This window comes from Diospyros lotus, chromosome 13 (assembly GCF_014633365.1).
Source record: "Diospyros lotus cultivar Yz01 chromosome 13, ASM1463336v1, whole genome shotgun sequence".
Lineage (NCBI taxonomy): Eukaryota > Viridiplantae > Streptophyta > Magnoliopsida > Ericales > Ebenaceae > Diospyros > Diospyros lotus.
The window spans coordinates 13,207,513-13,230,103 of NC_068350.1; positions in this window are offsets into that span (position 1 = coordinate 13,207,513).

Sequence of the window (22,591 nt, forward strand, 5' to 3'; positions counted from 1 at the left end):
GTGGGCGGCGGCATCTTGGCGGGGGGCGACGGCAGTGCGTAGCAGGGGTGAGCGATGCAGAAGCAACGACGATGGCGTGGGTGGGTTACGCGGCGGCGAAAGAGGGAGAGAGACAGAGAGAAGGGGGCAGGCGAGGGGCAGCAACGATGGGGTGGGTGGGTCGGCCGCGGGTGAGAGAGAGGGAGAGAGAGATGCAGTGTGGGCGACGATGGTGGGTCGGCCGCGGGTGAGAGAGAGAAAGAGAGAGGGAGAGCGAGAGGCAGTGTGGGAAAGAGGGAAAGAGGGGGAGACAGTGAGTGAGGGCGAGTGCGAGAGGTGAGAGCTGAGATGTAAGCACCCCTGCTCGGATATTCCAACCACTCGGACTATCCAAACGGGAGTGTCTACGGAAGGGAAAAAGAATGGAACACAAGACAAAAACTACCCTGGCATGCATATGTAAAAATAAGAACAGCGGAAACGAAGCTAAACACATGCATGCACTACAGGTACCCCGCTATTACAGTGGTCACATGATAAATAAATAAATACACACTCCTGTGCCGACATACACGAGACTCGAGGAAAAACCTGACACAGTAAGAATAATAGAGTAGATCCTACTCAGACATCAGAGTTGACTGGGACAAACGGGCATGCCTATACACCATACCGACTCTGCCACCAAAAGCTAACCCCCTTGCCATGGCCCACGCTACCACTACCTGGAATGATGGAAAGCAAGGTGAGTCGAGAGACTCAGCAAGCATAAAGAAAGAAAGGCTAAAGGCTGTATAAATCCAATAAACTCTCCCCTGCATAAACCCTCAGGTACACACAAGCCATGAGACATTACAACACAATAGCATAACATAATAAAAGCACATACCGGTTATTGGGGCCCACATAAGACACCTGGCACCCAAGTCCCATACCAACCTGCCGCTGCCCTGAAAGGCAACATGAATCTCCAACAAACCTGCACGCGCCATCCCGGGTCGCTACTCCCGTCACCCGTCCATGTCGGTACTCCCGACACCCGAGCCATAGGCTCCCTCGGAACGGTACTCCCGTCCGAGAACTAAATACTACCAGTAGCCATGCAATGCACATAAAAATGCAATGGCGTAGTGAGCATCAACGTGATACAAGGCGCCCATACATCCAGGCATCAGGGTATGCTCCGCCCACATAGTAAACCACACGCGATGCATATGCCCGTGCTGGATGCAACATAACCAAGCTAGCATGTCGGTGTCCAAGCATACTCAATAAATGAATATCCTAATATGCAACCCGTACCCACGTGCATATCAAATCATGGACAGCAATATAATAAATCTAAACGTGTAGTAAATCACATACTGGCAGAGTTAGTCAGTAGTGCCCGGCACCGGTCAACGGCCAGTGACAAGGAGTGTCCACCCGACGGTCCATTTCATGGCCGTACAATAGTCTACCCCAACGTCACCAACAACCGACCCCTGCCCTACTGCTCGATAGCTCTAACCGAACCATAAATAAATCCAAGAAACCGTAAATAAACCCACACGTCTAGGAACTTAGTTCCCAAGCTGGGTTCAACATCATTCCCAAGAGGAGTGGGGGCGGTACAAACCCTCATAGGCTCACAACAAATAAAATTCTAGAAGTCTCGGATTTAATTTACATTAACACAAATGGATAATAATCACACAAATAAGGCTATGCGCCGAATTAGAGTAAGGGAGATGATAAAATACGAGAAATCACAGGGTCTTTTAAGTGAATTAAAGAACATGAGGAGAGGGATAAGAGCTTGCCTTTACACTGTCGTTCCTTGCCTTTCTTGCATTCCCGCTGCAAGGTAAAGCGTTCAATAACTATTAATAAAACTCGTTTCTCACATTAATTAAATCTAACCGTGTAATATAAATAATTTAACCGTCTAAAATCTTACGTAGATACATCGTAAATAAAACCCCAACGAGTCTCATATTTAATTTAAATTAAATCACGCTAATAAAATCCTCATTTCGAATAATTAATACGCGAAACCGAAACAAATTAAGGGAAGACGAGGGGATCATAAAATGGAAAGAGATTGTAAGGGTAGATGAGAGCTTGCCTGTATCTAGTCGTTTACAGCTTTTCCCGCTCAAACACCATCAAATTAATATACGCTCAGTTAATCAGGAAGAGAAAATTGGTTAATCGCCCATATTGGCATCGCCTATTAGACTGCCATAATGCCCTCGAATTTCCACTTTTGAGCTTCAAGCACACTCCTCAAACCCCAAAATAATCTCCAGAACTTTTTCGTAATTTTTTGGAAATTTTCCCCATTTTTTCCAGATTTTCTTTTTTTTCTTTTTCCCTCATCTTCTTCTCCCTTTTCCCGCGCAGCTTCTTCTTCCTTTCTCTTCACTGCGCATGGCTGCTGGCCGCGCCATTCTTCTTCTTCTTTTCTTCTTTCCTCCTCTTTTTCTTTCTTTCTTCTTCTTCTTCTTCTTCTTCTTCTTCTTCTTCTTCTTCTTCTTTCCCACGGCCGAACCAGCACCCTACTCACAGCCACCTCGCGCACCAGCTTGGGGAGCTCGCGGCCTCCCTCGCCGGCCTTCACGCGCCACCGCACGCCTTGGCTACTTCCCCCGCGAGCTACCAGCCACTTGTGGCTACCATCGGCCGCCAAGCTCGCCTCAATCAACCTCCACTGCAGTGGCCATGACTACTGTTGCCTTCACTGCGGGAACCCACCAGCAGCCGCCCTCCGCCTTTCTCTCGATCTCGCACTTCTCTCTCTTTCTCTCGCTCACGAGCTCTCTCTCTCGCGAGCTCACTCACCTAATCTCCTTCTCTCCATCTCCCTCCCTTACTCTGTCTCTCATCTCACTCTCATCTGCTTCACGGCCAGAAGCTTCTTGAGAGACAAAAATAGCAATTTTTTTTATGCTTAGCACACCAACACACACGCATCGCCTCAAATTTTAACACAAATTAATTAATTTAATTTCATTTAATTAATTGGGGATATTACAATTCTCCCCTCCTTAATAGAATTTCGTCTTCGAAATTCGCGTTCAATCTATCTCCTCAAGATACACTCACAATTCCCTTGATATTGTTGGAAATGTATGCCCTAAAGACACGTTTTGTTTAATTTATGGTAATGATGTTTCTTTTATTCAGTTTATGACACATATATTATTTGCATTTAATTGTTGGAAAAGTGTCCATGCTATTAAGTAAGTGATTCATGTGATGGGTCGTTCTTCACAGTTAGGCATGAATCATGGGTACTTAATAAGTAAAAAAATATTACTCTTGATCTTTTGATAGAACTGGGCATTCTATCATGATAAGATCATTGTGCAATAGATCCTAATGAAGGATGGCTTGCCTTAGCCAGTAAACAGTCCGTTTACTCTAATTGTACAAGCGCATTCGGAATGCGTAGAGTGGACCTGTGATAGAAGCTAATGACAAAGTACTAATTATCATGGAGCTAGTCTATCACTGCTACTACGTGGACGAGTGCTCTAATACTTGAGTATTAGTTGGTAGTCTAGTGAACCTAGAGCTATATTCTTAGATTCACTGTAGGTGAGGTCTATCAAAGATCAATAACCTTTTGAGTTGGGAGTATGGTTTCTAATTAGCTAAGACAGACTAATACAAGATAGTTTCTGTGATTCACCCCCTTGTGATTGTCCAAGAATAATCAAATAATCCAGGTCCCTGGGAACGTGACTTAAGAGTGTGTGTGCTTCTGGGTAGCTCCCAGTGATAAGCAAGTACATTCGAGTAGTCACGGATTATTGGACTAGTGATCTAAGGATGGTAGAAATCATTTAGAGAGGTGTTAGTACATTATTCCTTTCTAAATGATGGGTGTTACGCAGAGGGGTATTTTCGTCATTACACTAGTAGGTCAAAGACATGGCATATGCAAAATTATTCATGGGGTCAGTGTTACCATATGGTGATAGTTTGAACACTTAGAATGACAAAATATAGCTACTAGGTAGCAGGGATATTTTGGTCATTTTAGTAGCCGTGAATAATTTGTCTTTTAGTCCCCGGGGTAGCTCGATATAACTCATGTATTATTTAATACATTTGGCTTGTTAGATGAATTACATTGAGAGAGAATTATTTTATTCAGAATGGTCCATAATTAATTGGGCTAGAATAAAATAATAGTTCATTAGCTTTTAATTAATTAATTGGGCTAACCCAATTAGAAAATTAATTAAATGGACTTGGCCCATTAGGGTTTGGCCCACTAGGGTTTTAACCCTAGGGTTCTCCCTATATATACTCTCTCATTTAGTTGTTTTTCATCCAAAGTCGTTTTTACTCTTCTTCACCGGAAAGAGAGGCCACGAGTTCGAGTCATACTTCGGAAGACCGAAAGAGAGCCTTCAAGTTCTGATGCGAAGGAGCCGAAGGATTGCCGGACAGCCGTCGTCTCCACCACGCGAAGAAGCTCCCGCGCATCCTGCTCCCATTGCTCCATTCCGTCCGGTAATCCGCCGAAAAAGTAAGTCTCCTAGATTCTAATCAATACGAGGAACGTTTTTTTGATTAAAACGCTTCCGTTGCATGCTATGAATCCTCGTTTATGATCCTTCAGATATTACCCAATATCTCTCGCAGGACATTCCATATCATCATTTTTCAGTATCTCCACAAGTCTGAGTCTACTACTAGACTTAATACACTAGCACATCTCCCAATCCATCACCTCACTTGGACCACGTTATAACCACTAATACCTTAACCAGCCTAAGGAACATCATCAAGGTTCTTCTATTACAATATCATAACATCACCGTGTACCCAAACTATCCCGCGTTCCCATTGCACTTTCGTTTGGTACTATCTCAATTACATATCAACCTAAAAGCGATCCCAAAATTCAGAGATATTCAATGTCAATGAATAACTAATTCCCAGCCTTAAGCTCAATGCAAGTGCAACTAACTTCAATTACAACTGGAAACGATAGGAGTGGGGCCATCCTCTTGCATGACGAGAGGCTAGTACTCAGTAACGCGACGGGAACCTGTCACGTACTTATGATCCATAGGAGCGTGGAAACGACACGACATGCTCAATCAAAAATTCAACAGCAATATCCTTTAGTCTGACTTTTTCAATTGATTCTTAACCAGATACACAACATTTTCTCGGCAGTACTTTCTCCCACAATTTGCTGTGAATGCTCAGAGTCCTGTCAATAAATAGGGTAATCATTTAGTCAGGACTATCAAGGAATAAACATTCTCCACCCAATACATCTCGAGATCTAAAACGTCACCAGATCTCACCTCCTAAGGAATCGACATACCGAATTGTCGGTTCCTACTATGACTTATTCGGTGATCACCAACCCTCAGTCTTGTCCTGCTGCTGATTTTAACTCCAAACAGCTAATTGGCCAATACCTTCTCAAAATCGCTAAATACTAACCTTAACCTCCTCAAAATCCTATAAGTTAACTGGAACACGATCTTTAGAACCAGTGTTATCTATTCCGCAGCCAGCTCAACTGAAAGCACCTCACTGAATTAGTAGCTGTTATAGGCTCTAAAGCATCTCATAAGTCTCTCCAAAAGCGAAAGCATTTTTTTTTTCCTGGCTGGTATAAAAAAAAAAAACATCTCATGTCTCCGTCGATGTACCACTTGACCAGCACCCAGAGGAGTCTCATCTCCTCACTTGGTTAATAACCGATCTTAAGGCGAGTGGTCCGCAATTAGTACCGAGCGTACTCATAGCAACTATTATCCTTACAACAAAACCTAACATTTACTTAGACATATAATCAACTTCGGCCTTGGCCATACACCTAGGTATCTCCCGCCACAACAATCTTAGAGGGGTTTCCTTATTTCTAATTCATTTTACCAAAGATGCTCCACGGCAGCGCAAAACGTCAACTATCACTTTTGCCTCACCCTATTTATTACAAAATCTCACAGCCTTAGTCCTTCATCACGCCAACCGCGGTGTCGCCTGCACTCCGCTCCTCCTGTGAGAACTAAACACCTGTACCATATCTAGGTAGTGATATTAAATCTCCAAACAGCATATCCGCTGTAAACTCCAAGTCCTCAATTCCGTAATAGTTCTTCAGTGAATTCCCATCACATATCTCTCTTGGGATAAGCTTGACCCCCAACTTATCATGAATACATTTGCACCAGGCACACATCTCGGTACCTACGGATCTACCATTAACCATCGAACTACTACAGCACATTCCCACATGGTGGGACCTTTCCGTACCACTCCTGGTAAAATCCAATCATGAACCTCCAGCTTACATGCTACCACGACCTCATTTCCCATGAAATTAATGCAAGCCTTTTGTAGGGCGTCGGCAACACTTAGCGAGATCAAAGAAACTCTAGACCTCTATCCCTGTCGCCGATCCCGACCAATCCATAAATACTGTGAAGGCATCGGTCAGCCCAAACGGCATGGCCATGAACTCATAGCAGTCGTACGAGTACGACAAGCAATCGTTAGAAAACAACTCGGAGTTAACCCAACGAATCATATACTCGAGAGAAAAGACTTTTATACCTCAAGGCTGCCCGATTCAATTGCAGAGTCAATCCCTATCTCATTCACAACCGGGGAAAGAATCAAGCCACACACGTCCTTATCCTGAGCAATGTACACTCTAAATGGAGCTTTAAAAGCTTCCTTAAACGAGGTGCGTGTTATCTCAAATCCACATCACCAATAGACAATGGTTAGGGACCCAATAAATCCACCACAAATCAGGTATCCGGTCTACTCAGCCTTAGCGAACACAGTTCGCAACCAAATGTCCATCGCAGGTCAAACCTGTGACTTTTCAGGTCATACTACTCATCACATCAAGTCACTAAGATACTTTTTGCTAATAGCAACGACTACTTGATTCTTAGGGATCCCAAGGCTTACAAGTTTACCTAATACATTTAATTACATAATACCTTCAAACATTGTACCTGATGTTTCTCACATAATTCCCATCCTTATAAAACCCATAATTTACAACCTTACATTTACATTACAGCCCCTAATAACCATACTAACTAGAGCTCACCTCATCACCCCTAGCAATCAAGGTAACTTCATCTGCGAGGTAGCTAAGTCCTCAATGCTAGCTACGCTGGAGCCGGGTCCAACAGGTCTCTCTAGTGGCTGTAACGGTACCCTCAAGGTGGCTCGGACTGACTGGGTGTCCAGAAGTGCTCCAATCCTGGGCACGTCCTATACCGGCTCTTGGTAAAGCTCCCAAATGGCAGCTTGTTATCTCATAGCCCTGGTAAAAATATCATAATGGGAATGAAAACTCACATCATTCATAATTATATCAGTCGGCCGCCTCCACACGTCATTCATATGCTCATGGGCGAACAAGACTTGTCTCTCTGACAATCCCCAAAAGATCCCGTGAATCGACTCTTAAAATAACTCGTCACGTCGATGCATATAACTTATTAAGTACTCCTTTTCGTCTTGCCAGCCTTCCTATCCAGAAGCAAACTCCTATTCCCACTGACACCATTAACGATTCAACGCTGAAAGGTCATCTAGATTAGGTAGGGGTATACCGGAATCTAGTCCACCGGGTTCCATTGGGAATACTCAAATCTGTATACAACACCCAATATCAGGTAAATTTATTAAAGCTAAGCCAACCTCTTACCCTATACACCTAGGGGAGGCACAAGTCCTAAAGAAATCTCATTTATACCTCCTCACGGTCCCATCCTAACGTGCACTTATCACCCCTGCACGAACAAAAATTGGGACACGCTCTCTCACACAAATCAGCAAAACTCAACTTAACGCAGCCTGACCCTACTCGATTCACCTAAACCTCCCTAATTCTACCCGACAACCTTGGTGTACAGGAATTCGTCCCACAAAAATTGACTCAAACTATGCTCTGATACCAACACTGTAAGCACCCCCGCCCGGATATCCCAACCACCCGAACTATCCGAACAGGAGTGTCTACGGAAGGGAAAAAGAATGAAACACAAGATAAAAACTACCCTGGCATGCATACGTAAAAAAAAGAACAGCAGAAATGAAGCTAAACACATGCATGCACTACAGGTACCCCGCTATTACAGTGGTCACATGATAAATACACACTCCTGTGCCGACATACACGAGACTCGAGGAAAAACCTAGCACAGTAAGAATAATAGAGTAAATCCTACTCAGACATCAGAGTTGACTGGGACAAACAAGACTGCCTATACACCATACCGACTCTGCCACCAAAAGCTAACTCCCTTGCCATGGCCCACACTGCCACTACCTGGAATAATGGAAAGCAAGGTGAGTCGAGAGACTCAGCAAGCATAAAGAAAGAAAGGCTGAAGGCTGTATAAATCCAATAAACTCTCCCCAGCATAAACCCTCAGGTACACACAAGCCATGAGACGCTACAACACAATAGCATAACATAATAAAAGCACATACCGGTCATTGGGGCCCACATAAGACACCTGACACCCAAGTCCCATACCAACCTGCCGTTGCCCTGAAAGGCAACATGAATCTCCAACAAACCTGCGCGTGCCATCCCGGGTTGCTACTCCCGTCACTCGTCCATGTCGATACTCCCGACACTCGAGCCATAGGCTCCCTCGGAACGGTACTCCCGTCTGAGAACTAAATACTACCAGTAGCCATGCAATGCACATAAAAATGCAATGGCGTAGTGAGCATCAACGTGATACAAGGCGCCCATACATCCAGGCATCAGGCCATGCTCCGCCCACATAGTAAACCACACGCGATGCATATGCCCGTGCTGGATGCAACATAACCAAGCTAGCATGTCGGTGTCCAAGCATACTCAATAAATGAATATCCCAATATGCAACCCGTACCCATGTGCATATCAAATCATGGACAGCAATATAATAAATCTAAACGTGCAGTAAATCACATACTGGTAGAGTTAGTCAGTAGTGCCCGGCACCGGTCAATGGCCAATGACAAGGAGTGTCCACCCGACAGTCCATTTCAGGGCCGTACAATAGTCTACCCCAACGTCACCAACAACCGACTCCTACCCTACTGCTCGATAACTCTAACCGAACCATAAATAAATCCAAGAAACTGTAAATAAACCCACACGTCTAGGAACCTAGTTCCCAAGCTGGGTTCAACATCATTCCCAAGAGGAGTGGGGGGATACAAACCCCCATAGGCTCACAACGAATAAAATTCTAGAAGTCTCGGATTTAATTTACATTAACACAAATGGATAATAATCCAACAAATAAGGCTATGCGCCGAATTAAAGGAAGATGATAAAATACGAGAAATCACGGGGTCTTTTAAGGGAATTAAAGAACATGAGGAGAGAGTTAGGTGCTTGTCTTTACACGGTCGTTCCTTACCTTTCTTGCATTCCCACTGCAAGGTAAAGCGTTTAATAACTATTAATAAAACCCGTTTCTCACATTAATTAAATCTAACCGTGTAATATAAATAATTTAATCGTCTAAAATCCCACGTAGATACACCGTAAATAAAACCCCAACGAGTCTCATATTTAATTTAAATTAAATCACGCTAATAAAATCCTCATTTCGAATAATTAATACGCGAAACCGAAACAAATTAAGGGAAGACGAGGGGATCATAAAATGGAAAGAGATTGTAAGGGTAGATGAGAGCTTGCCTGTATCTAGTCGTTTACAGCGTTTCCTCGCTTAAACACCATCAAATTAATATACGCTCAGTTAATCAGGAAGAGAAAATTGGTTAATCACCCATATTGGCATCGTCTATTGGACTGCCATAATGCCCTCGAATTTCCACTTTCGAGCTTCAAGCACACTCCTTGAACCCCAAAATAATCTCCAGAACTTTTTCGTAATTTTTTGGAAATTTTCTCCTATTTTCCCCATTTTTTCCAGATTTTCTTTTATTTCTTTTTCTTTTTTTTTTCTTTTTCCCTCATCTTCATCTCCCTTTTCCCGCGCAGCTTCTTCTTCCTTCCTCTTCACTACGCATGGCTGCTGGCCGCGCCATTCTTCTTCTTCTTCTTCTTCTTTTCTTCTTTCCTCCTCTTTTTCTTTCTTTCTTCTTCTTCTTCTTCTTCTTCTTCTTCTTCTTCTTCTTCTTCTTTCCCGGGCCGAACCAGCACCCTACGCACAGCCACCTCGCACACCAGCTCGGGGAGCTCGCGGTCGCCCTCGCCGGCCTTCGCGGGCCACCGCACGCCTTGGCTGCTTCCCCCGCGAGCTACCAGCCACTTGCGGCTACCATCGGCCGCCAAGCTCGCCTCGATCGACCTCCACTGCAGCGGCCATGGCTGTTGTTGCCTTCACTGCGGGAACCCACCAGTGGCCGTGCTCCGCCTTTCTCTCGATCTCGCACTTCTCTCTCTTTCTCTCGCTCACGAGCTCTCTCTCTCGCGAGCTCACTCACCTAATCTCCTTCTCTCCATCTCCCTCCCTTACTCTGTCTCTCATCTCACTCTCCTCTGCTTTACGGCCAGAAGCTTCTTGAGAGACAAAAATAGCAATTTTTTTTATGCTTAGCACACCAATACATGCGCACCGCCTCAAATTTTAACACAAATTAATTAATTTAATTTTATTTAATTAATTGGGGATATTACATGAGAGGTGAGAGCGAGGGCGAGTGCGAGAGATTGAGGGTGAGTGCGAGAGATCGAATGAGAAAGAGGGAGAATGGGTACGCAGAGAGGGCGATGCAGAGAAGGGAGAAGAGGGAAAGAGGGAGAGAGGAGGGGTGGGGCAAGGTTTTAGTGGGGAAGGGAAAATAGGGGTTTACCGGGGGGGGGGAGTGATAAAGGCGGGGAGATTCCCCGCCTCTTTCATTAATAAATTTTATTTATTAATAATTTATATATAAATTTATGTAATATTAAAATTATTATTAAAATAATAATAATTATTATTTAATTAATAAATTTTATATTAATGTAAAATTATAATAATGAATAAAATTATTAAAATTATGATAATTATTAAATAATTTTATTAATAATTATTATAATCATTTAAAATATCATAATAAAATAATTTAAATCATTGCATTTTAAATTAATATTAATTTAAAAAATACTTATATTATAAATCTAATAATTATAATAAATTAATTTGATATGTTATAAATACTATTTTAATAAAAAATTTATAAAAGATAAAAAAAATTCAAAAATATTGTAACAATATTCTTAATATATTTTGAATGTTGAGTAGTCGTTAATTTTTTTTAAAAAAAAATTGATTATTTTCTCTTTCATTTATAAAGAGTTTCCCTCATTATTAGGGGTACGTAAACGATCGATTCAATTATCAAATTAATCAAAAATCAATAAATTGAATTGAGAAATTAAACTAAATTGACTTGACCAATTAAACCTAATAAACTAAATTAACTAACAATAGAAAAAACTAAATATAGACTACATAAACTAAACAGATTCAATAAACTGAACAAACATATAAAAAAATTAATTAAAATTGAATTAATCGATAAACCAAATAAGCTAAAAAATCGAACAAGTTAAAAAATTGTGTGATAGGCCAAAAACGACGTCATTTTATTACCATAAAAACATCATTGTCTTAAAATCCAATCAATTCGATTATTTTTAACTAAAAAATATAATCAAAAACAAAAAACTAATTTATTTTAAAAAAATTAATTGAATAGAAGCAAATTTTAAAAAAAATTGATAATTTTTATTAATTTGATTCAATTAATTCGATTATACCGAATTTTAATTAATTTGATTCAATAAAGTAGTAAAAACCAAAAATAAAATTAGAAATTAAAAAATAATACATTTTAAAAACTAACTATATATTGTCATACAAACAAAGAGGTTATATCGAATTTTAATTAATTTGATTCAATAAAGTAGTAAACAACAAAAATAAAATTAAAAATTTAAAAAATCATAAATATTTAAAACTAATGATATACTGTCATACAAACAAAGAGGTCAAACGATGATTAACAAAACAACGAAGATATAATATTTAATAACATGAGATAATTTGTTGTGACACCAACTAATGGTGCGAGGAAAAAGATAATGGTGATGACGACAAGTGATCGATAGTTGGTTGTTGACAAATAATAGTTAGTGGTTAACAAATACTGTCAAATAAGAGAGAGATATGGATTAAAATTTTTAAATTTATATAAAAATATTTTTTTTTTCTTGTCAACATTAATGTTTTATACATAACACTTAAACTTCAAAACTAAAAATTAACCCCCTATAGTTTTTTTATAGTATAACTATTAAAGGAGAAAACCATATTAATGTTTTATTTTTTGTTATTTGATTCCGTATTAAATTTTAATTTTTTATTTTTAAAATTTGCGACGAAAAAAAATTTCCGTCTCTATATTTGAAAAGCAAAAAAAATACAATTAAAAATTAATTTTTTAGCGACATAAATAGTTTTCCATCTCTAAAAGTAGTGATAGAATATTAAATTTGTTGCAAAATTTAATTTATTATTTTTTTAATTTAAACTAATTTTTTTTAATTTTAAACTTTAGGGACGGAATTTATTTCCGTCTCTAATATTTGTGACAGAAGATAAATTCCATCGCTAAAATTAACGATAGAAAATAAATGACAAATGACGTCTCTATCTAAAAATATATTTTTTATTTTTATTATTAAAATAAATTCCCGCCTCTTGAATTTATTTATTTTTAATATTTTAATTATATAAAAAATAATATAACTTATAAAAATAATATTAATAATTATTTAATTAATAAAAATAATATATTTTAAATAAAATTTTATTATTAAATAATTCAAATAAAATCTTACTGTAATTATCTAAGATGTGATAATAAAATAATTTCAATTATTGTATTTTAAATTAATATTTATTTAAAAATTAATTTGATATATTGAAGTATTTATTAATAGTTTGTTATATTAAAAAAATAATTTTTCTATAAATAAAAATTATATTAAACGAAATCTACATAACATTTATAAATTTTTAGGGTAATTTTTGAGTTTCATAAAAAAATTTAAAAAATAAAAATTAAAAACATTCACCGAACTTAGGATTCTCAATTATAGAATAGAACAATACTAATGGCAGAACCCATCTAATCAACACAGTGGGTTTCAGATTGTTGAATTTCATCTATAACTTAGAGACAAAATTAGAGAGGACAAATGATAAATAGATATATTTATTCTTTTCTTGATCAACATTAATGTTTTATATATAACACTTATATTAGATAGTGACATATGATATTGTTATCAAGTATAAGACACAATGTCGTCCATATATTGGCCTTGTTTGTTACAGCTTAATTAAAGAAATTATAGCTTATAACTTCTTAGATTATAGTTTTTAAAACTTAAAATAAGTTGTGAACTTATTTGTTGCAACTTCTCAGAAAGATGTAAAAGTTAAGGTACCCCAGCTCTGAAAAATCCAGCTTCTACCCCTTCTAAAAGCCAGTAGAAGCTATAAGTTATAATTCTACAAGTTAAAACAAACAATACATTACCATTTTTTTGAAACTAGAAGTTAAAAATTACAGCTTTTAAGCTAGAAAAAACAGACCCATTATGGTTTTTAAACTTTTTAGCTTAGCAAAAAATTCTCATATTTATAAAGAGAAAGAGATTGACAAGATAACTCCTAGATTCCTTTCTATATAATGTAATCCCTCAATATTTTTTCATTTTTATGATTTCTAAAATTTAAAATAAGAAAATTTCAATAATATTATGATTTTTAAACTTTTTATTTATTTTTCAAATATAATGTTTGTTTAAATTTTGTACACAGTTAATAAATATTAAAAATAATTAATTATTATACATTTAATTGATATAGTTAGAATTTAGCAATATTATGATTTTTAATATTAATATATTTATTTAAATTTTATAAATTAATTTTTTAATATTCATCTCATGGTTAAATGTATATTTAAATATTCATTCTAAATTTAAATATTTATAAATTAATTAAATAAAACAAATAAAAATTAAAAATTAATGGTAGTGATAGAATACTCAATCCGTGGCTAAATCAGCGACGGATTTGATCCGTCGCTAATTTTAAATTTTTTATTTTTTTAATTTAAAAGAATTTTAAATTTAATTTTTTATTATTAAGATTTAGCGATGAAAATATTTTTCCGTCGCTAAATGTTAATAATGAAAAAATTAAAAATTAAATTTTATTTTAATTATTTAAACTAATATTAAAATTATTTTTTTATTTTAAAATGTTGCGACGAAAAATATTCCGTCGCTAAAAATAGCGACAGAAATAAATTCCGTCACTATATAAAAATTTAAGTTTTATTTTCTTATTATTGTTAAAATATAACGACGAAAAATTATGTCAGTCACTATTTTAGCGACGGAATGATATTTCCGTCTCTAAATTTTAATAATAAAAAACTTAAATTGAAAATTTTATTTTAATTATTTAAACTAATATTAAAATTAATTTTTTATTTTAAAATGTTGCGACGGAAAAAACATTCCGTCGCTACAAATAGCGACATAAATAAATTCCATCGCTATATACAAATTTATTTATTATTTTTTTATTATTATTAAAGTTTAACGACGAAAAATTATGTCTGTCACTATTTTTAGCGACGGATGATTTTTTTCGTTGCAAAAAAAATAATTTTTTAATTTTTTTTGCGACGGAATTTTGTCCGTGGCTAAAATCCGTTGCTAATTCTCAAAAAAAAAAAATCGTAATCCGTCGCAATTCCATCGCAAAATAGCGAAGGAAATTTCCATCGCTGAAAATCCGTCACTAAATTTCGAATTTCTTGTAGTGTTGGCCTTTTTTCGTCTATTCTCTCTAGAAACCTTTCCTCCTCTTACTCCCCTCTTGCTTGTTGCCATTGTAGCAACTTGTATCAACAATGAGACTATTGATTTCATTCTTCTAAACCCAAATTACAACACTCATCACTTACAAAGAAGCTTATCTAGCACATAAGCTTATTGTAGGGTTCTATCATTTCTTGAAGTGTGGATTGACTTGGTCCCTTATGAAAATGGGGGGTGGACTAGTCATCCAAAAAATAGATTCAGAACAGTTCATGACTATTCGTGGAGGTGTCTTGGGAGCTCAAAGTGAGGACGGGAGCTACCTCGACTGTATTTACAGCATTCCTATCACCAACGGTATCATCTAGTGACGTATACTACAAAAAAATTAGCATTTAATGGCGTTTTTTTTGCGTTTGGCGACGATTTTTAGCAACCGCTAGAATAACTGCCGCTAATCTTAAATTTTGTGGCGGTTTTCCTCTAAATAAGTGATTTAGTAGCGGTTTTTATAATATTTAGCGGCGGTTTTAAAATCGACGCTAAAAATTTTAAAAAAATAAAGATTTAATTTTAGCGGCGGTTTCAAAATCGCTGCTAAAATTAATAAAAAAAAAAAAAAATTGTTAATTTTAGAACCGTTGCTAAAATTAACAATTTAATTTTTTTACTGCCCCCGCAAGATAGCCCGCCCCACCCTTACATGCCACGTGGTGATGCTAGAAATTAAATTCCAGCTCGCTCTCCCCAAGTTTCGAACCCAAAACCCCTTGTGCGCGCGGGCGCACGCGAACTGCCTGATCTGCGAAGAACCCCTTAACATATATGCACATATGTATATATATATATATATATTATACTAATCTAACAACTAATTTTCAGAATTATATTTTATATTTTTTAATATATATTAAAAACATTTATTAATTGATTATTTTTTAAAAGAATAATAGAATAAATTAAAAATAAATTAATTGAGTTAAATTAAATAAATTAATTGATTAAAAATAAAAAAGAAGATTTTATATATTTTTTAAAAATTATTAAAATTTTATATATTAAAATTTTGTTAAATTTATTTTTATTTTTTTAAATTATATTTTTAATGAATTTTGCTATTAATTTAAATGAAATTTTAAATTTAGTTTTAAGATTTTATATTTATTTAATTTTTAATTATTTTCTTAAGCAAAATTTATTTTTTTCATGAAAATAGTGAATTTTAATAATTCAGATTTTTATTTAATTTTTATTTTTATTTTTTTTGGAATTTAGTGGCGATTCTTTTAAAAAACCGCTGCTAAATTTAATTTTTTATTAACTTTTGCGACGATTTTTGAAAACAATCACAAATATTATTTTATTTTTAATTTTAAATTATTTAATTTCTTTTAAATCTAGCGACGGTTTTTGAAAAACCGTCCTAAATTTAATATATTTTGAATTCTGTGGCGGTTTTCAAAAACCATCACAAATGTTAATTTAATTTTAATTTTAAATTATTTAATTTTTTTAAAATTTAGCGGCAGTTTTTCAAAAACCGCCGCTAAATTTAATTTTTTTTGAATTTTGCCGTGGTTTTTGAAAACCGCCACAAATGTTAATTTAATTTTAATTTTAAATTATTATTTTTTTTGAATTTAGTGGCGGTTTCTAAAAAACCGCCACGAAACAAAATTTAATTTTTTTATTATTTAATTATTTTTTAAATTTAGCGACAGTTTTTTGAAAACCGCCGCAAAAAACATGTTTTACTAAATTTTGCTGTAGTTTTATGAAACCGCCTCAAAATTTTAAAAAAACTGCCTCAAAAGTCATATTTTGTGACGATTTCAAAATCGCAGCAAAATACCATATTTTGCGACCATTTTTAGAACCGCCACAAAAAATCAATTTTTTTGTAGTGGTATAATCTCTAACACCTTATGGTTGATTTTGGTTTTGATGCATATGGATGTTAGATGTAACGCCCCGTTTTTTTTTTTTTTTTCTTTCCTTCCGGGCGCGTTATGACTTGGGACAATTGCGAGACAATAAATTTTTTATTTTTATTTTTATTTTTATTTTTTTTAAACTCTAAAGCTAAATCGCATCATTCCTCGAATTCATCCTAGAATTCCCGTATATTAATCTCGAAAGAGAATCGCTATACACATCAAATGCGGAAGCAAAGATCGAAACTTGATATCTTAACATTAGTCATAAATAAACTCTTACATCTTCAACATTCCTCAAAATGTTCAAAATCTAAAGTAGTAGAACTTAAATACAGGGGCTATGTAACATACATTTCATTCTTCATGCACTCCGATAAGTGCCATTTCATGCCTCAATTATCCTCGTATCTGCTACAATCTCTACCTGGAACGTTTGAATATTCCAGGAACAAACACCCAAGTTAGATGATGAATCATCTAAGTAAGGGTACATAATGTCATGTCATGTGTGTATGCAATGTCTTACCTCGTAGGTGTCAACTGCACCCCTCATGCTACCTACCATTTTAGCGGCCCCTTCTTTCGAAGCCGAGGTGTATGGGTGCACCCTTGGTAAAGTAGCGGTGCCAGTTCGTACGCCCTACAGCCTCAAATGCGAGTGATCAATGATATCAACGTGTATTTATGCATTTCATAGTCATGTATACAGTCTACGTGATGGATACATATCAGGGCATGTTAATATGATGAAAACATTTTCGAAGAAATACCACTTACCTTCTCAAGCTTATCGAGCTATCTCGATATTCGCGCATTACCTCTTGTATCGCCTCGATTTGCGTGCCATCCTCAAAATTTGCACAAGTCTCTTCAAATTCAACCTTAAAGCATCCTAATCACCATAATTATTTAAATAAACATTAAAACCTATTTTTCCATAATTTACAGCATTTTCTATAATTTTCTCTCTATTTCTTCCTATTTTTCGTCAATAATTTCAAATTAAATATTTCTAAAAATGTTTTCTCAAATATTTCACTACGTCAATTCATAAAATAATATTCTGGAATTTCTAAAATTTTTTTTAAGAAATTTTACTCACCTTTACTTAGCATCCTCGATTTCCTCGGTATGCGTGCTGTATTCTTCAAAAGCGTGACCGAGCCGTTTTTCTCACCAAAATCTTCAGGATATCACCGAAATATAGTTTCCTATCTTTTTTGATTTTCTAGGATTTTTTCCCATCATTTTCCTATTTTTCTTTTTTTTTTTCTTTTTTTTCCTTTTCCTTTCTTTTCTTTTTTTTTTCTTTTTCTTTTCTCTCCACTTCATCTTCTTCTTCCTCCTTCTCTCCCCTGCTTCCCGCGCAACCACCTGCAACTTCTTCTTCTTCTTCCTTCTTTTCCTTCTTTCTTCTTCTTCTTCTTCTTCTTCTTCTTCTTCCTGCAACCAGCACTTGCGCCCGCCGCTGCCCACGAGCCGCCGCCACCTTTGCTGACTGTTGGTGCCTCCCGACGGCCGAGCATCGGTCTCCAGCCTTGCTAGAAGCTGCTCGCACAGCACCGTGTCGCTGCTAGCAGCCCGCGAGCCGCTGGCCGTGGCTGGTTGCGACCATGGCCGCTCAGCTGCTACGAGCTTGCGGCCATTTTGGCCGCCTTCTGCCTCACCGATCAGCCTCCACGAGCTCCCTTGTGCCTCCTCGAACCGACATCACGGCTGCACCCTGCTGCCATCACCGTGGCAGATGCTCCAGCTCGGTGAGCTCGCGGCCATGGCTGCCATGGCCGCGGGTTTGCTGCTCTCGGCCACCTCTCGGACTCCCTCACCACCACCGACCGCTTCCCGAGCCTCCAATGGCCCCACCGACCTTGCAGGATGCTTGCCAGCCACCCCTGCCTCTCTTGAGCTCGCGGCTGCTCCTTCTCCTTCTCTACAACTCTTTGTTGCTCTTCTTCCTTTGCTCAAACCTCTCAATTTCTCATCTATTTATAACTAAGGAAACTTGGCCACCACTCCAGCCAACTTTGGCGTATGGGACACTCAAATTATTGCCATTTCTTCTGCAACTTGGCCCCCAAGTTTGCTCAGCCACACAGCCACGTTTACACATACATATGTATATATAATTATATATTGTACTTAAATTAAAGAAGTTTACATATTTTAATTTAAAGATTTATCCCTATTTCATTTATAAAATGCCCTAACTGCAAATATGCCCTCAAACACTGAATTACATTGCATTATAATATGCCCTAATTGCAAAAACGCATAATTAATAACTTTAAAGTTACTCGATAATGACGATTTTGCCCCAGTGTTCTTACCGAGCTATCGTTTCCTCTTGAAACCACTGAAGGGTTGTTCGTTACGCAAAACCGGAGCCCCCTTAGGGTTCCGTTGATTTTTCGGGAGTCTTCTACAACGATTCGGTTTTATAGCCTAAATGGCAGCTGTATTTTAGCTGTACTGAAAATTATTCCCGATCCGATTTCTTTCAATACCATAAATCATATCTTGATACACTCATCGAGACTATATAATTTTCCTTAGACAATTTTACTCCGAGGCATTCCCTGCAGTTGATTCGGTACCTGAAATTGCTATAAAATCCATTTTTCGGTATTCTAAACTTATTAAATTACATGGCAACCTTATCTAAACATGGGGTATTACATTAGATATCGGGTTTTGCAAGGTGATCTTGTTTTTCTTTCCACTTCCATTTTAATTTTGTTTTCGAAAATTTTTTGAAAATCAGCTAAAACCCTTACATGTACCACCAAGTGTTGGCGTTTCCTTTCAAACTCCTCAACCTTAAATTCAAGATTTTTAGCCAATTGCTCCTGTGTACCTGCATTGGAAATCCCAAACTTCTTTTCTAGATGAAGTATGAAATTTTCATCAAAAATAACATCTCTACTACCAAAAGTTTTGGAGACTTAGGATTGAGATACCACAATTTGTAAACTTTAACACCTGAAGCATACCTCAAAAATATGCATTTTTTAGATCTAGGTTATAATTTCCCATCATTCACATGCATATATGCAAGGCATCTAAAAACTTTTAAATTAAAGTAATTAGCAAGAGTAACTGACCATAACTCTTCAGGAGTTTTGAAACCAATGGTTGTTGAAGGAGATTGATTCATCAAGTGACAAGTAATGGAAACAACTTCTGCCTAGAATTCTTTATCTAAACTTGAATTTGAGACCATACGTCTTGTCCTTTCCAAAAAAGGTTCTATTCATGCATTATGTTATTCCAATTTTGTTGAGGGGTCATCCTTACCATATGATGTCTCACAAACCCCTCATTCTTGCAACATTCAAGACCATTGTCTGTTTTGAGCCTTTTAATGTGTTTTTCTGTTTACTTTTCAATCAAAACCTAAAGGTCTTGAACACCTCATCCTTTTGCTTTAGAAAATAAACACAAACATTCATTGAAAAATCATAAATGAAATTCAGAAGATACCAAGCACCACCCTTAGACTTCATTTTAGTAGGACCTAAAGATCAGAGAGAATGTAATTAAGAATACCCTTGGTCCTATGAGTGGTAATGTTGAAACTGGTCTTCTTTCGCTTTCTAAAAATGTAATGCTCGTAGAATTCCAACTTTCTTATATTCTGACCTCCGAGGAGCCCTTGCTAAACCTTTCTTACTCATTTGACTTAGTCTCATGTGCCACAATTTGGTCATATTCGAATTTGACAAAGATGTTGAAACTGTAGTAGAACCAGTTACAACAAATCCTTGCAGTACATACAAACTCACTAATTCTGGGCCTTCATTACTACTAGGGAACATTTGAGCAAAACCCCACCTTCAATTGAGTATTTGCACCCATTGTAGTCAAGAGAGCCTAAGAATATGAGATTCTTCTTCAATTTTGAAACATGCCGAACATCTGTCAATCTTCTTACTATTCCATCATGCATGCGAATTTTGACTATACCCAGACCGATAACCTTGTAAGCTGCATTGTTACCCATTAACACAATCCCATCATCGATTGATTAGTAATATGAAAACCAGTCCTTCTTTGGGAATATGTGGTACAAGCATCCATAATCCATTATCCGCTCTTTTTATCTTTCCTTAAAAATTAGTGGAGACAATAACATTGACATCAAAATTTTCCTTTGCAACACTAGCTTTGGTAGTATTAGGATTTTTCTTATTTTGTTCTGATTTCTTTTTCAGTTTTGTACATTTCTTTACAATGTGCCCTTTTTTCTTATAGTAGTTACAGGTGAGGTTCTTCTGTTTGGACTTAGACTGCCCTTCCTTTTTGTTGTCATCTTGCTTTCTCTCGTTTGGTCTACCTCTGGCTCCAAACCTTCAGCCTAATTATCTCCCTTAGCAAGTATCTCATTGTCAATCAAGTCTTTAGAAAGCAAAGCTGCCTTAACATCCTTAAGGTCCAAAGTTTCCTTGCCTTAAAGCATTATTGTGGTAACGAGCATAACAACTTCAAAGCGGCATCCTCCTCATCTATTTTAATATCAAGATTCTCCAAGTCCAACAAAATTAAGTTATTTTCTTTAATATGGGTTTTATTGATGTACCTTTTTTTCCATTTGAAAGCTTTAAAACCTTAGCTTGTGATGAAGCTTGTCGGTCAGAGTCTTGGTCATGTACGTATAGAGACTCCAATTTGTCCTAAAGTCTAGCAACCGTATCTTGCTTGATGACTTCCTTGAGGACTTCATTTGAAAAGCACAAATAAATGGCAAACATGCACTTATCATTGAGGGTTTTCTTTTCTTCTGCAGTTAAAGTGCTTAACAACTTGTGATTTCTCTCTAAAGCTTTGTGTAAGGCATTTTGTATCAAAATGACTTGTATTTTAACCTTCCACAAAGCAAAGCTAGTCCTCATGTCAAACTTTTCAATGTCAAATCTGGTTGTAGACATTGTGGAAAAAGATAAAGAGGATAAGAAGATGAACAATTATTGAAAAATGAAGTGAACAATCATTGGAAAATACCAACGGTCACCAAAAAATGCCAATTGTCACTAGAATAAGCTAGAACAATCACTGAGAACACCAACAGTCACTAGAAAAAATAACAAGCAGACGTAAAAAATAAAGCAATAGTCACTGAAAAACAAACAGTCACTAGGAAACACGATAATGATGTGCTAAAGTTGTGCCATCGACCAACAACGGTGAGAAATGCTAACGCTAGAGCCTTGTGTTGATCGATGACAGATAGCGATGAAAATGATGATGATCGGCAACAATGATGGCAGTGGTTTGTAGCACTGTGATGATGGCTAGCTTTGTAGAAAGATGAATAGACACAAGGGTTTTAAGAATGGGGCACTGGTGATTAACACAAGTTGTCGATGATGAAGATAATGGTCATTGTTGATGATGATGAGGACCACTGTAGATCCGAGAATCCCACTTCTCTGTTATGGCTAGCTCGATTTTGACAGGTCACACCAAGAGAACAAAGCTTTGATACCAATTTGTGATGTACGTGATTCAAATCTTCTCAGTGTATGTATGTATGTATATATGTATATATGTGTATGTATTGAAGAGAAGAATAAGAACACTAGAAATTTACATGGTTCAACATAAGCTTACGTTCATGAGGTGGAGAATCTTGAATCTACTACGATGGAATAGTTTTCTTATAATGGTTTCTCTCTTAACTCTCTCTTGATGCTCATGCATATATAAATGTTCTATATATATAAAAGGGAAAACAAGACCCTAATCTCACTAAGAGATAAGAGCTTAATATGGGCTTTGGGATTTAGAATTAGAGGCATAACCCACCATGAAGCGAATTGTTGATGCTTGTTTA